This window comes from Chrysoperla carnea, chromosome 2 (assembly GCF_905475395.1).
Source record: "Chrysoperla carnea chromosome 2, inChrCarn1.1, whole genome shotgun sequence".
Lineage (NCBI taxonomy): Eukaryota > Metazoa > Arthropoda > Insecta > Neuroptera > Chrysopidae > Chrysoperla > Chrysoperla carnea.
The window spans coordinates 24659132-24672996 of record NC_058338.1 but is presented as its reverse complement, the minus strand read 5'-3'; the positions used below and the strand labels follow the sequence as shown (position 1 = coordinate 24672996).

At 27.1% G+C, this 13865-nt stretch overlaps 1 protein-coding gene across 1 annotated transcript in view; it reads right to left on the bottom strand.

Moving 5' to 3' along the window:
• LOC123293701 (ephrin-B2a-like) overlaps positions 1-13394 on the bottom strand; it is a 331992-nt gene extending 318598 nt beyond the window's left edge. Inside the window, exon 1 of the mRNA XM_044874593.1 lies at positions 13274-13394. The gene's annotated coding sequence lies outside the window, so the exon portion shown is untranslated. The remainder of the gene's footprint in view (positions 1-13273) is intronic.
• Positions 13395-13865: the final 471 nt, after the last annotated feature.

Genomic DNA, 13865 nt, shown 5'->3' with positions numbered 1-13865 from the left:
CAACACTTAAAGTGTTTTCATATAATACGAAGAATGTGGTGGTATATACATGAGCACTTCCGTTAAACCCACTTTTTTTTCATCACAAAATAAACGATTGTATTCACTATTCAGTGTTAAGAAGACCGTGTGAAGTTTGTTTTATACTTACTAAAGACGAAATATTCAACAAACTGACTTGTGCACAAATTTATTAAAAGTTCACACGCTAAAGTCAATAGTTTAAAGATTAATCTAACTACAAATTTTTGTATTTTGTATTATAATTAATTTTATACACAATTTAAAATTTGTCTAGATGTCAAAAATAAACTAAAGAAAATATTTAACTTTACAATTTTTAAATAGTACAAAATTACATTTTGATATCATGTATACATGAAATATATCAAGATATGCTAAGTTTGGTATATGTATTCATAAAATCACCTTATTTACATTTCCGGTTGTCCGTCTGTCTGTCCGTCTGTTACCACGATAACTCAAAAGCGAAAAAATATATCGAGCGTGCATAGGACGTAAAAAGTGAGATCGAGTTCGTAAATGAACAACATACATCAATAAGGACCCATCTTGTAAACCGTTAGCGATACAACAAAAGCTTAATTGTAAAAAATGTTTCTTATAAAAAAATAAACAACTTTTGTTTGAAACATTTTTCGTAAGCATCACTGTTAACCCGTGAAGGCGCATATTAGGTTAGGAAAATATAGTATGTATACACGTATTGTATTTCTGTGTAAGGAGAAGTGGACATCTTTCTTTACTTACATTTCGTGAAAAAATAAACGATTACGTAATCAACACTGTCTATTACATGGTATTTCAACAATGAACTCAATCAATTGTTTGTTTTCACTTGTTTTAATATTAGTTTTTCGAATTTCTCAAGAGCACTTATGCGAAATATCAAAGACTTTAATTTTTTTAAATATATCTTTATAAATTATAGCTCATGTGAAGTTTCATTCCAATCCATTCAGTAGTTTTTGTAGGGATATCACCCTTGGCCACTATAGGTACTAAAAGTTGCAAAGACTTAAAAATGACAATATTTTCTTAAAACTAGGTCTGAAAAAAGCGATGCAGAGAATGAACAATGATAAAATTATAAGCTTTGCTAAAATCAGTAAATACTTCAAAGCAAACGTTTAAGAGAAATTAATGGACTTAATTTACATTTAAGTATTATAATATGAAGTTCGAATACTCCCAGCTTTAATTATTTTATACAAATTAGAATTCTCAAGTACGGGCGTTGATTCGAAAGACTGCTATTAAAAATAACAAAAAGTTACTTTTCTTTCATGCACAAACATATTATTACTCCAAGGTTACGTCATATTTTATGAAAAAAAAACAGGTGAAAACAAACAAATGACTGAGTTAATTGTTGTAATACCATGCATAGTCAGTGTCGATTTCTTTATCACATTACACATACAAACATGTGACACATACATAACTAATAATCAAGTATAGTACATATTATAAAATTTCCGCCTAATTGGCGCCCTCACGGGTAAACAGTGATGTTTACGAAAAAATGTTTGAAACAAAAGTTGTTTAATTTTTGATAAGGAACATTTTTTACATTTAAACTTTTGTTCTATTTCTAACAGTTTACAAGATGAGTCCTACGGACCCAAGACCCAATTGACCTATGATGCTCATTTACGAACTCGACCTCACTTTTTACGTCTTGAGTACGCTGTAAAAATTTCAGCTCAACATCTTTTTTCGTTTTTGAGTTATCGTGTCCACAGACGGACGGACAACCGGAAATGGACTAATTAGGTGATTCTATGAACACCTATAGCCAAATTTTATGCGTAGCATCAATATTTTTAAGCGTTACAAACTTGGGACTAAACTTAGTATACCTTGCATATTACACATATGCATGGTATAATAAAATAAAATAAAAATTTCGTGTAAAAAATAAACCATAAAGTATATTCTGGTAGCTTGTTTTTCTAGGAGATATTTTTATTACTTTTTTTTTTAGAATGCTTAAAATCACTGGACGACATTTTTATTATTAAACGTCAACATTTAAGTGTTTGTGTGTGATTTAAAAAAAATACATTTATATATCTATGCAAATGCCCACTTCATCCCTTAACCTTTTTTATTTGTAAGGGTCATCTTGATGAAAATATTTAGGTACTTATCATAAAAAACAAAAACAAAAAAACATTAAATATAAAAGTCTATCTAGATCATTAGTCTCCGTTATATCTTTTTTTTGTATACATATTTCATGGTTTTATTATATTCAACAACAGAGTAATTACTAAAATCTGTAAACTTTCTTAATGTTTCCACATTTATATTTTTTTGACCAAAAAAATTAAATCCATTAATCTTAACAAGATTAATTATATAATTGATTTATTGCTTTGATGATTTTTATACCCTGTGTATATATAATACTAGCAGATACAAGCCCGCTTTGCTGGGCAATTTCTTCTTTAAAAACAAAGACTATCACGGTTTAGCTCTCACTTATCCTCCCTTTTGTTCACAATTTCAGGGATTTTTTCAAAATTATGTTTTGCCCGTGCTTTCTATACTCTCTATAGATCCAATCATTAAATTAACCTGCTTTTTATACTTTTTGGGTCAAAATTACCCCATCCACCGAGTTTTATCAAATTCCAAAACAAAATTTTTTTTGCGTTTTTCTCGATTTTTTCAAAGGGGTACCCCTTAAAAAAATTTCAAAAAATCGAAAAAATTTTTTTAATCTCCAATTTCGATAAAATTCAGTATATAAGGTAATTTTAACCCAAAAAGTTCAAAAATCGGGTACATTTGATGACTGGTCGAATAGTTTTTGAGATACGGGCTAAAATCGATCCAATTATTGCGATATCTCAGAAACTTTGCATCCAATCATTAAATAAACCCGATTTTTATACTTTATGGGTCAAAATTACCCCATCCACAAAGTTTCATCAAATTCCAAACAAATTTTTTTTTTGCGTTTTTCTCGATTTTTTCAAAGGGGTACCCCTTAAAAAAATTGCAAAAAATCGAAACATTTTTTTTATCTCCAATTTCGATAAAACTCAGTATATAAGATAATTTTGACCCAAAAAGTTCAAAAATCGGGTACATTTGATGACTGGTCGAATAGTTTTTGAGATACGGGCTAAAATCGATCCAATTATTGCGATATCTCAGAAACTTTGCATCCAATCATTAAATAAACCCGATTTTTATACTTTATGGGTCAAAATTACCCCATCCACAAAGTTTCATCAAATTCCAAACAAATTTTTTTTTTGCGTTTTTCTCGATTTTTTCAAAGGGGTACCCCTTAAAAAAATTGCAAAAAATCGAAACATTTTTTTTATCTCCAATTTCGATAAAACTCAGTATATAAGATAATTTTGACCCAAAAAGTTCAAAAATCGGGTACATTTGATGACTGGTCGAATAGTTTTTGAGATACGGGCTAAAATCGATCCAATTATTGCGATATCTCAGAAACTTTGCATCCAATCATTAAATAAACCCGATTTTTATACTTTATGGGTCAAAATTACCCCATCCACAAAGTTTCATCAAATTCCAAACAAATTTTTTTTTTGCGTTTTTCTCGATTTTTTCAAAGGGGTACCCCTTAAAAAAATTGCAAAAAATCGAAACATTTTTTTTATCTCCAATTTCGATAAAACTCAGTATATAAGATAATTTTGACCCAAAAAGTTCAAAAATCGGGTACATTTGATGACTGGTCGAATAGTTTTTGAGATACGGGCTAAAATCGATCCAATTATTGCGATATCTCAGAAACTTTGCATCCAATCATTAAATAAACCCGATTTTTATACTTTATGGGTCAAAATTACCCCATCCACAAAGTTTCATCAAATTCCAAACAAATTTTTTTTTTGCGTTTTTCTCGATTTTTTCAAAGGGGTACCCCTTAAAAAAATTGCAAAAAATCGAAACATTTTTTTTATCTCCAATTTCGATAAAACTCAGTATATAAGATAATTTTGACCCAAAAAGTTCAAAAATCGGGTGCATTTGATGACTGGTAGAATAGTTTTTGAGATATGGGCTAAAATCGATCCAATTATTGCGATATCTCAGAAATTCTGCATCCAATCATTAAATTAACCTGATTTTTATACTTTTTGGCTCAAAATTACCCCATCAGCCTAGTTTCATCAAATTCCAAAACAAAAATTTTTTTTACTTGTTACTTAATAAAGCATACCTTTAAAAACACTTCAATTTGTATTTCAAAAACGCCAACTAAGAAAGTCTTAAGAAAACCTGATTTTTTGGGAACGTCCCTAAATTAACATTTGCAATAACGATAAAAAAGGTTAAATTTGATAACATATGTAATGGATATTACTGAATCAATTTCCAAAAAGGCTACGGAAGATATAGTCATGCCATAAAACATCAACCATATCACATCAACGGTCTGGCATGGTCCACGAACAAATTATAGAAAAAGCAAAATTCTGTGCAATAAGTGCAGTTATCATGTTTATCGGATACAAAATAAATTATACCAAAATTGTTCGAATTTATGAAATAATTTTAATGTTGATATGTGATTAAGAGATTCTACTTTTTTACAAGACTTGAGATTTTCAAGACTTTCAAAGTCATTTAGCAACCGATGTTTTAATATCTTAAAACCTGTTTTTTACACTTATCGAGATAATTTTAGAGATCATAATCTACATCATTTCAAAATCAGGTAACAATTTTTATTGAAAATCGTATATTGAAAATCCTGTTTCTGTGCAGGATTTATTTACTAGAAATTCATTGAAAAATGATTCTTATTATTATTTTATTATTTTTTTTAATAAACTTTAATAAGGACGGCGTTAACTTGCATCTTTTTTTGGGTACACAAAACTTAATTTTATTTTTTTCAATTAGATTCGGAATTTTTCTATTTAAACAAATAATATTAAAATACCACAAACTATAAAATCTCCCACTATACACTGTAGAGTACATAAAGTTGAATACCTCAACGTACGTACTTTTAGTAAGAGATAAGTACAATTAATTGTCTGTATGGTCAAAAGTATAAAGGCAGCTAAAATTCCTAGAACTACCATATATACAAAAACAACTGATAACTATAAGCTAGCTGGCTGGCCAAGCTATAATATAATAATATTATATATAAAATCATTTCAAGTTTGTATACTATAATATACAAATATTATGTGAAACCCTCACAATACCTCTATGTACTTATCAAATAAATCTACAGAAATGGACAAACAAATAAACATTTCCAAAAAAAATCCCCCCCCCCCGATTTTTTTGTCTTAAAAGTTGGTGAAAGTCTAAATAATGTCATCTAAGCTATCGAAACTGTTTTTTAATCTCTCATTTTATTACAAATTTAATGTTAAAGTTCAAATTTTTTCAAAGCAATATACACATCTTTTATGAATGGTTTTGAATCCGTAAGAGTTTATATTCGCTCCGTGCGTGAGTCTCGTTTCCATGGTAACGATAAACTACTTTCATAGGACTTTTCATTTTAAAATCACGATTCACTTTTGTTTCGTACTAAGTGATTTATAACCAATGTGATAAAATGAATAACAAATATCTTCTATCTTAGTCCTACTTACGAAAAAATAAACTCTGCACTTGCGCTTATAACATGATGAAAAGTCCTATTATAGAATTGTATGGATGCATATATAATTGTATGGATTGCATTTAAGACTTACATTGAAAATTTAATAGTATTGTCTCACAAATTTAAATAAATAGTTATGATAACATTTGAAAAATAATATTTGTGCAATTTGATTTCTTATTTTCACAATTTTTAATGCATTAAGTTTAATTAATTCGTGTTTTACAATAATTTTAATTTGACATTTCTATAAAATTAACATGTAAAGAACTGCAAATTAGTAATAACAGCCCCCTTTATCGCCAAAATTTTTCACTGGAAGCGCTGGCATCGATTTTATTATTCCTACCATAACTACGCTCACAACGAATACATAGAAAATACTAGTCTGTAAGTGGATGCGATATGACGAATGAAAGAGAAGACTGTCAGTAAGTTCCCCTGTGTCCTTGTCAAAGTTATATGTTATAATCATATGATGCATTAAGATTTTGTGTCTGTTATTATATTTGTTTTGTACAAAGAAGTTATATATAGTATTATTTTTTCTGAAAAATGAAAAAATGTTTGATATGCAAAATTTGCATATTCTCCAATACGTGGCTGCAGTTTATACAAAGTACACAATTTGTTTTTTCAGAATAATTGTAATAGAAATATTGGTAGTACTTTTTATTAATATTATATTAATTTATTTTGTTAATTATCTCGCAAAGTAGGCTTCAGATCCAAACTTGGTAAATAACTTTTTCGTTTGTCTTTATGAGCTTATTCTGTTGGTCAACAATCTGCAGTCAATAAGAGAACGCCCTGTATATGGATGTAAAAAAATCCATTGAAGTGTGTGTATGTATCTTTTTTTTATATTTTTTATTAGACATTAAAAAATATTTTTGTTATATCTCTCATAACTAAACATATTATTAAGATTTTTTTTTATATATTTTATTTTAAAGAAACTGCATCGTGCCATGAGCTCATACTCATACATAACATCATAACATACCAATTGTAATATTTTATTACAATTACGATAATTGTAAGGAAAAAAGTTTTTAAGTCATAACACTTCAACATTTTTATTTACGTTTACCTTTACGTATACATAATATGACCAAATTTTTTTTTTTATTTATTTCATTCACCTACAATTTTATTACACAGGTACGTTTTTTTTTACGGTTCTGTAGTCAAAAAACAAATAAATCCTCGCTTATTAAATTAAATGAAAAAATACATTTACATCAACCGAGATTTGAACATCAAATTTCTGAGTAGCGTAAAAGTGGTCTTGCAAATTTCAGTGACCACGCTTCAACTTCAGTTCAGTGTCATGAAAAAAAGACTCGGAATTAATATTTTGTTACAAAAAAAAAACTTAAGAGCAATTGATCAGCTCACACACATCGGAAAAAGTGGTGTTACAACATCTCTATTTTCTTCACATCGCCTCCACTATATTTTAATAAAGACTTGCAGATACTGATGCAAAACTTTAAATCATGTGTTCCTTGTATGACGACTTTTAAGATGTTTCGATACCAAAAGAAAGTGTTACCAAAAAACTGAAACTTTGGTGTGACCCTTAATAAATATTTAAAACGTCTTCTTTATAAATTTCAAGTCGAGTCTCTGTACGGTTTACGATTAATTAATTGTAAAAAACAGCCCTTTTTAAATGGCGGTATATGAAGAGGTCGTAATAAATGTTGCTTTTATAGTCAATAAGTGCTTTTTAAATGATTTACCTTTTACATAAAAAACTCATCAATATTCCTCAAATTTTAAGCTTTAAAATCGTACCAAAATTAAGAATTTTACTTTTTTATTAATTGATTAATTGATAAATAAAATTTCAAATCTTTGGTATCATTTTCAATTTACGATATCGAAATACGTTAAAGAGCATACCGCGAACGAAATTGGTTACACCTTAACCAACTGAGCTGAGCTTTTAAAATATAAGCTACTAGGATTGACTATAGTATGCTAAATATAGTAACCATGACCTGGCAGGTCTCAGCCCTGCACGTCAGCGGAAGGTGCACAGTACATGGATTGAAATAAACTTTGTTCTGTAAGGTTGAAATTTGTACACGTGTTAAGTAAGGAATCTAGAAACAGGAGGTAAAAACAATGACGGGCGGTTCTTGCCAGGCAAGGCGAAAGATGCTATGGGTGTACAAGTAAAAGAACGTAATGTAAATTCGAAACTTAACACCGTTACTTTTGCGAATCATTCTATACATTTTATACAAAAGACGCTTAATTTTCGACAGCATGAAATTCAAATTAAAAAAAACGTGTTTTTTATGAATAATATTTTATTGAATTATTAAATTTAGTGAAATAAATGCTAAAGCTTACAATCTCTATTGTATCATAGAAAAATTTCTTGTAAAAAAAATCATTATTTTTGCGTTCTTTAATAATATTATAGTTGAGCTTTGAATACGTAGTACGTACAAGAGTAAGGTATATACTTACTTACTATAGAATTCACAACCTTTGTTAGTAATCTTATGAAAAACGTAATTTGTGACTATATATATATATATATATAATCGTTATTTTATGAAAAACATTAACATCGTTATGTGTTATGAGTAACGGTTGTTACTACTTCCTTCTTACTTTGTATTTAATAGGGAGATCAATAATTTATTTATTGTAAGTACACTATAATGAAAGGAGGAATGAATATCGATAAGCCATACAAAAATGTCTATGCATTTTCCTTATTGTATCTATATATGTACGTACAGTTCATTAAAATTGGCAAAAATATCAGAAATAAATCCAAACATCCCATGAATAGAGTCTGATTCGACCCTTGAGGTCCACGCGAATAACTTCCCAGCATAATAAAAACATTTTAAAAATAAATAAAAACTCGACCTATTTGAAACGACTTGATCGAATTTTATTAAATTTCTCAAATCATATTTCCATTAATATGATTCGATCGGTACCTCAACGAAGTCGATATCATTTTTGTTCTCATGATATCGACCAGGAAGGAATTTAAGAACGTTAATACGCTTCGATCGACACTTCAATGAAGTCGACATCATTGTTCGCGCGATATCGATCAGAAAAGAATTTAAGAATATAATCGCCCGATTCGAAACCGCCGTTAATATGTTTCGAATAACACTTCAACGAACTCCATAGTCGAAATTGATATATTTAACATTATTTATAACCACCCCAGCAAAAATGGAATATGGATTATTAAAATTTTGTAAATTCTAAACACTGTTCGAATCAGAAAATATATCTTTGTAATTACAGTTAAACAGAGTGTTTTAGAACATGTGACTTGAAATAAAAATAAATAATACTAAAAAACACGCTTTTATTGGCAAATAATTTCATGCCATAAGTGTTTAAAGATAAAATTTATAAGCATATGAGCAACGAAACTGAGCCAAAATAATTGGTTTCTGATAGGTGCTCAATATGTTTCGCCATTTTGCCAAAGATAGGTTTATGGCTCGATCAACATTCGTCGCAGTATTTCGGCACAAAAAGTTGAAAATGAGACTTCATATGACTGGAATTATGTTTAAATACTAGTACCATAAAATTATATTTTCTTTGAAGTTAAAACCACATAATATATAATATAGGAATATATTAACTTTAATCTGAAATTTGTAACGCTTAAAAATATTGATGAGAGAAACAAATTGTTCCATTTCTATTTATTCATCTGTCTGTCCGTTTGTGGGGCACGACATCTCAAAAAAAAAAGAAATAATGAGCTAAAATTTTTATAGCGAGCTCAGGATTTAAAAAGTAATTTTGGGTTCGTTAACGAGAAAAATCGCTCAATTAGGTCCGTAATTAATTTTTAAGCGATAATAAATCGAAAATAACCTTTATAGATTGGCCATTTTAAAGTAATTAAAAAAAAAAAAAAAAGCACTTAGAAAAAATGATTGCTATACAGGGGGCATACTGGCAGGAAACGGCCCATCGAGAACTCATTCAAGGTTTGGCCCAAAGTGCAAAAAAAAAAAACGGATAGGTCTAGCAAAGAATTGAGCGGCCACACACTCCAATCTTTGTCAGGTTTGTATTCGTTAACCTGTTTTTGTATCTAAAATGAGCTTCTCTACTTGAAATAGCTACTTTTTCTGCTTTATTGAACAAGTTGCATTTCTCAATTGTGAATTTTTTTTTGATTAATCATGTCAATTTGCTATAATTTCAAAAAGTTATTGCAAATTAATAAACTATTTCTGCTTTTGTAAATATACCATCACTATAGATTAAAATTATTTATCACGTCTTAAGACTATAAACTTTTAAGATCAAGGTAAAACTCACTCAATTTTTATTCAGTTATTTTTTTTTGTTTCTTTGCTATTATGTATTAGAAGTTATATTGTAATTTTGATAATTATAATTTGTAGTTGCTGAAGAAGTCTCAATAAAAAGACGAAACGTACAACAGAATCAACTGTAAATGTTCTGATTTACTATTCCTAGCCCAACTTCCCTGTGATTCAATTTGTTTATATACTACAAATAAAGTATATGGATTATATTTTAGAAAGACACCCTGCATAAAGGTAGTCGACTATAATATTCAGTTCATCATTTTTTTTTGTTGTAGACCATTAAACAATCAACGAAAAGGTAGTGTTGAAAATTGAACAATGTTTACGACGAATATGCCTTAGGCGTTATATGTTAAATTTATATGGAATTTTCTAATAAAATTTCGCATGAAAGGTTGGTTGGTTGCTTTCCATATAGGCATTAAAACCGATTATTAACACTGATTTTTCGTATAAAATGTACACACAAAAAATTGTAATAAAAAATTTTTTGTTTAACAGAATCATGATTGATGCATTTTATTTTTAATTTCCTTATTTTAAATGCCTAGCGGAAATTTGCACACAAAAAAACTAGAATAGCACCAAAACTAAGCTATAGTCAAGTGAAAATAAAAAATCGACTGATTTAATTGTTGAAATATATTGTAGAGAAAGTTTTGAATGTGTCAGTGCTTGCATTATTTTTAATAAATTAGAAAAGTTTAAAAACCAACACAACGTTTTTCGAGAAAGTTTCACAATACGACTAGTTGAAGCTACCTATATTTTATTGTTTTGGATAAGTTTTATCCTAATTTGCACCCTCGCGAGTAAACGGTGATATTTACGGACCTATGTTGTTCATTTACGAACTAAAACTCACTTTTTACCTGCTTTAATTTCAGCAAAATATCTCTTTTCGTTTTTGAGTTTACGTGTCGACGGGCGGGCAAACAGAAATGGACTAATTAAGTAATTTTAGGAACACCTACATCAAAATTTTATTCGTATCATCAAACTTTCTAAGCATTACAAACTTGGGACTAAACTTATTATATCATGATATATATTTCATATATACAGGGTATAATAAGTATAATTAAATCTATAAATAGCCTGTGCATACTTTGTTTACAAAAAAAAAATAAAATCTATAAAAGTTATGGATAATAGAAAATATTTTGTTAATAATTTTCTATAATCCATGACAGTTGTCCAAGAAAAATTAAATTTTTGTTTATAGCACTTCTGGTAAACTTCGATAAAAATTATATTTTTCACATGTTTTTTCGTATTGTACACATGTTTAATATCCAATTTTAATTATTAACGACACAAAAATCACATTTCATCTCTCTTAAAAAACTAAACTTTTTATACAATCACTAAGAAATCACTGTCACAAACTCACCAAACACTACCATTTTAATAAAAACGAAATTTCTTAAAGATTTATTATTCAGAACATGGAAAATCAAATTTTTATCTAAAAGTTTTTTTTTTAATGAAAATTTAATAAAAATGAGAACGATTTATTAAATTTTTCCAAGCCATTTTTTATTGATTAATGATTGCGAAAAAAAATACTCTTAAAAATTATTTTCTTTAATTTAATAATCTTCCGAAATATCGAAAAATTATTTTTTCTTAACATTAAATTATAAATACTATTTAACTATAAATTATATTTTCCAAAAAAATAATAACCATTAAAAGGTAAACGACCCTTAATTTCCAATTCATCATTTCCTTGTATGATCAAGAAATGCAAAATGTTATTTTAATTAATATAACAGGTTTTATGTAAAGTTATCTAGAAAAATATCTTTTTAAAAATAATTTATTTGCATACACCTATACATTTATTTTTTTGGGAAAACCTTTCGATTTACCGACAAGATTAATTCTGACAACTTCAGCCAATAAGCAGATATACAAAAAGCGAATAAATTTGATTTCAACGAAGATATTAACACTAATGATGTAAAATTCGTCAGATCAAAGTCACAATAAATTATTGTTACTTTTCTAAAATACATTGTTTTTCTTTTTCAACTAAAACGTCTCACGTTTTTTATAATAATTTAGATTCAGTAACGTAAAGAAAATTTTTGGCGCCAAGGATAGTAATCGAAAAATTAAATTTTAATTTGTAAATATTTTTTAATAAATTTGGAATTTCTTTTCTAATTTTGAAACAAACATGCCATTTTTTTCAACCTTAAACTAATGAAAAATGTGTAAACGTTAACGTAAGTTTATAAATGAAATTTTCAACTTTATTTAATTTATAACTTGATAAGAAAAATTTTCAATATTTCAAAAGAAAATAAAAATACAAAAATTTTATATTTGTCATACACATCAGAATATTATATAATTCGATTTCTAGTTTGTTTTTATTAATAAGTATAACAAAAATATTTTTTTAAAGTTATTCAAAAACAAACTAACAAAAAAAAATGAATATTAAAGTGTAGTCACTCAATACGAAAGTACATGTGTAAAACATCCTATAATCTAGAAAGAAAAATCTAATTGAAAAACAACACTTCTAAAACGAAGAATAACAAAAGAAAAGCATATTCTACATGGGGGAGAAAATATTTCAAAACAAATCATAAATTCAAACAAAACTCGTATATCAAAATATCATATTATAAAAATATATTTTCAAAAAAAAAAATATACATTTTTCATCGCATTTAATGTGTTAATTTGAAAAATAATTTTCATAATGAAACAATGGCATGTTTATAATGTGTTAAATGTCGATAAAAAACGTTTTTCCATCATTAAAACACAAAAAATTTTAAATTACTTAATTACACAAGTTAATTGAATGAAAATAAATTTATTAGTTTTAATGTGAATATAATATTTTATTAACGTAATTAAAATAATCGTAAAAGAAAATTTTAAATCATACGAAAATAATATATAAAAAAAATCTATAAATCAAAACATATACAGAAAATGTTGTATTTCTACCTGTAATCTGTAATGTTGTATTTTAGACAGGTGATGTGCAAACATCAAATATTCATTAAAATCAAATAAAATAATTATTTTATATGATTGTAATTATTCAAATATATTCAATCATATTAAAATGCAATTTTTTAATACAATAACAATGCATATCATATTAAAATAACAGAGATAATTGAAATTCTTTACATTATAAACAAAAATTATTCGACGATATGCGAGATTCCTTTACCTATTGTTATACAAAACATTCACCGTATTTACGAATTTTATCAAGTTTTTTTAATGAAAAGTTTTTTAAACTTACTTTAGAAACATTCCTTATTGATGTATAAATTCACTTGAACAGTCATTTAATTAAATAACAACATGTTAACAACAAATACGACTACAAAAATATACACAGAACCAACTCAAACCAACATTCCTCTGCCATTTTGTCATTACCTATACAACTATAGATACTGAACAACAAACACTACAATAGAAGGGATTTTATATCTTCTCTATGAAATGTATACAAAAATTTTTTTAAATACTTGTTTACTTCTTGTTATCCATTATTGCATTCCGAATTTACATAAAATAAATAATAATTTAAATAATTATATCTTTATATAAACATTCAAATGTATTTAATTCAAATAAAAATATTCAAAATTCAAGTCCGTCCATTGTTTATTGTAATATGACGTCATAAAAATTAAAATCGGTCTTTTTTATTTCTTTAAGCTATATCGTATAGTTTAACTACTTTTATACATAAAAATCATAATGATATTTAAATTTATCATAATATAAATATTAATTTTTTCAAATTTCATTCATTAATTAGCTAAATTATAAAATAATGCTTCAGAGACATCTGTATTTCGAACTGTAAACTATTGTAACGTCAA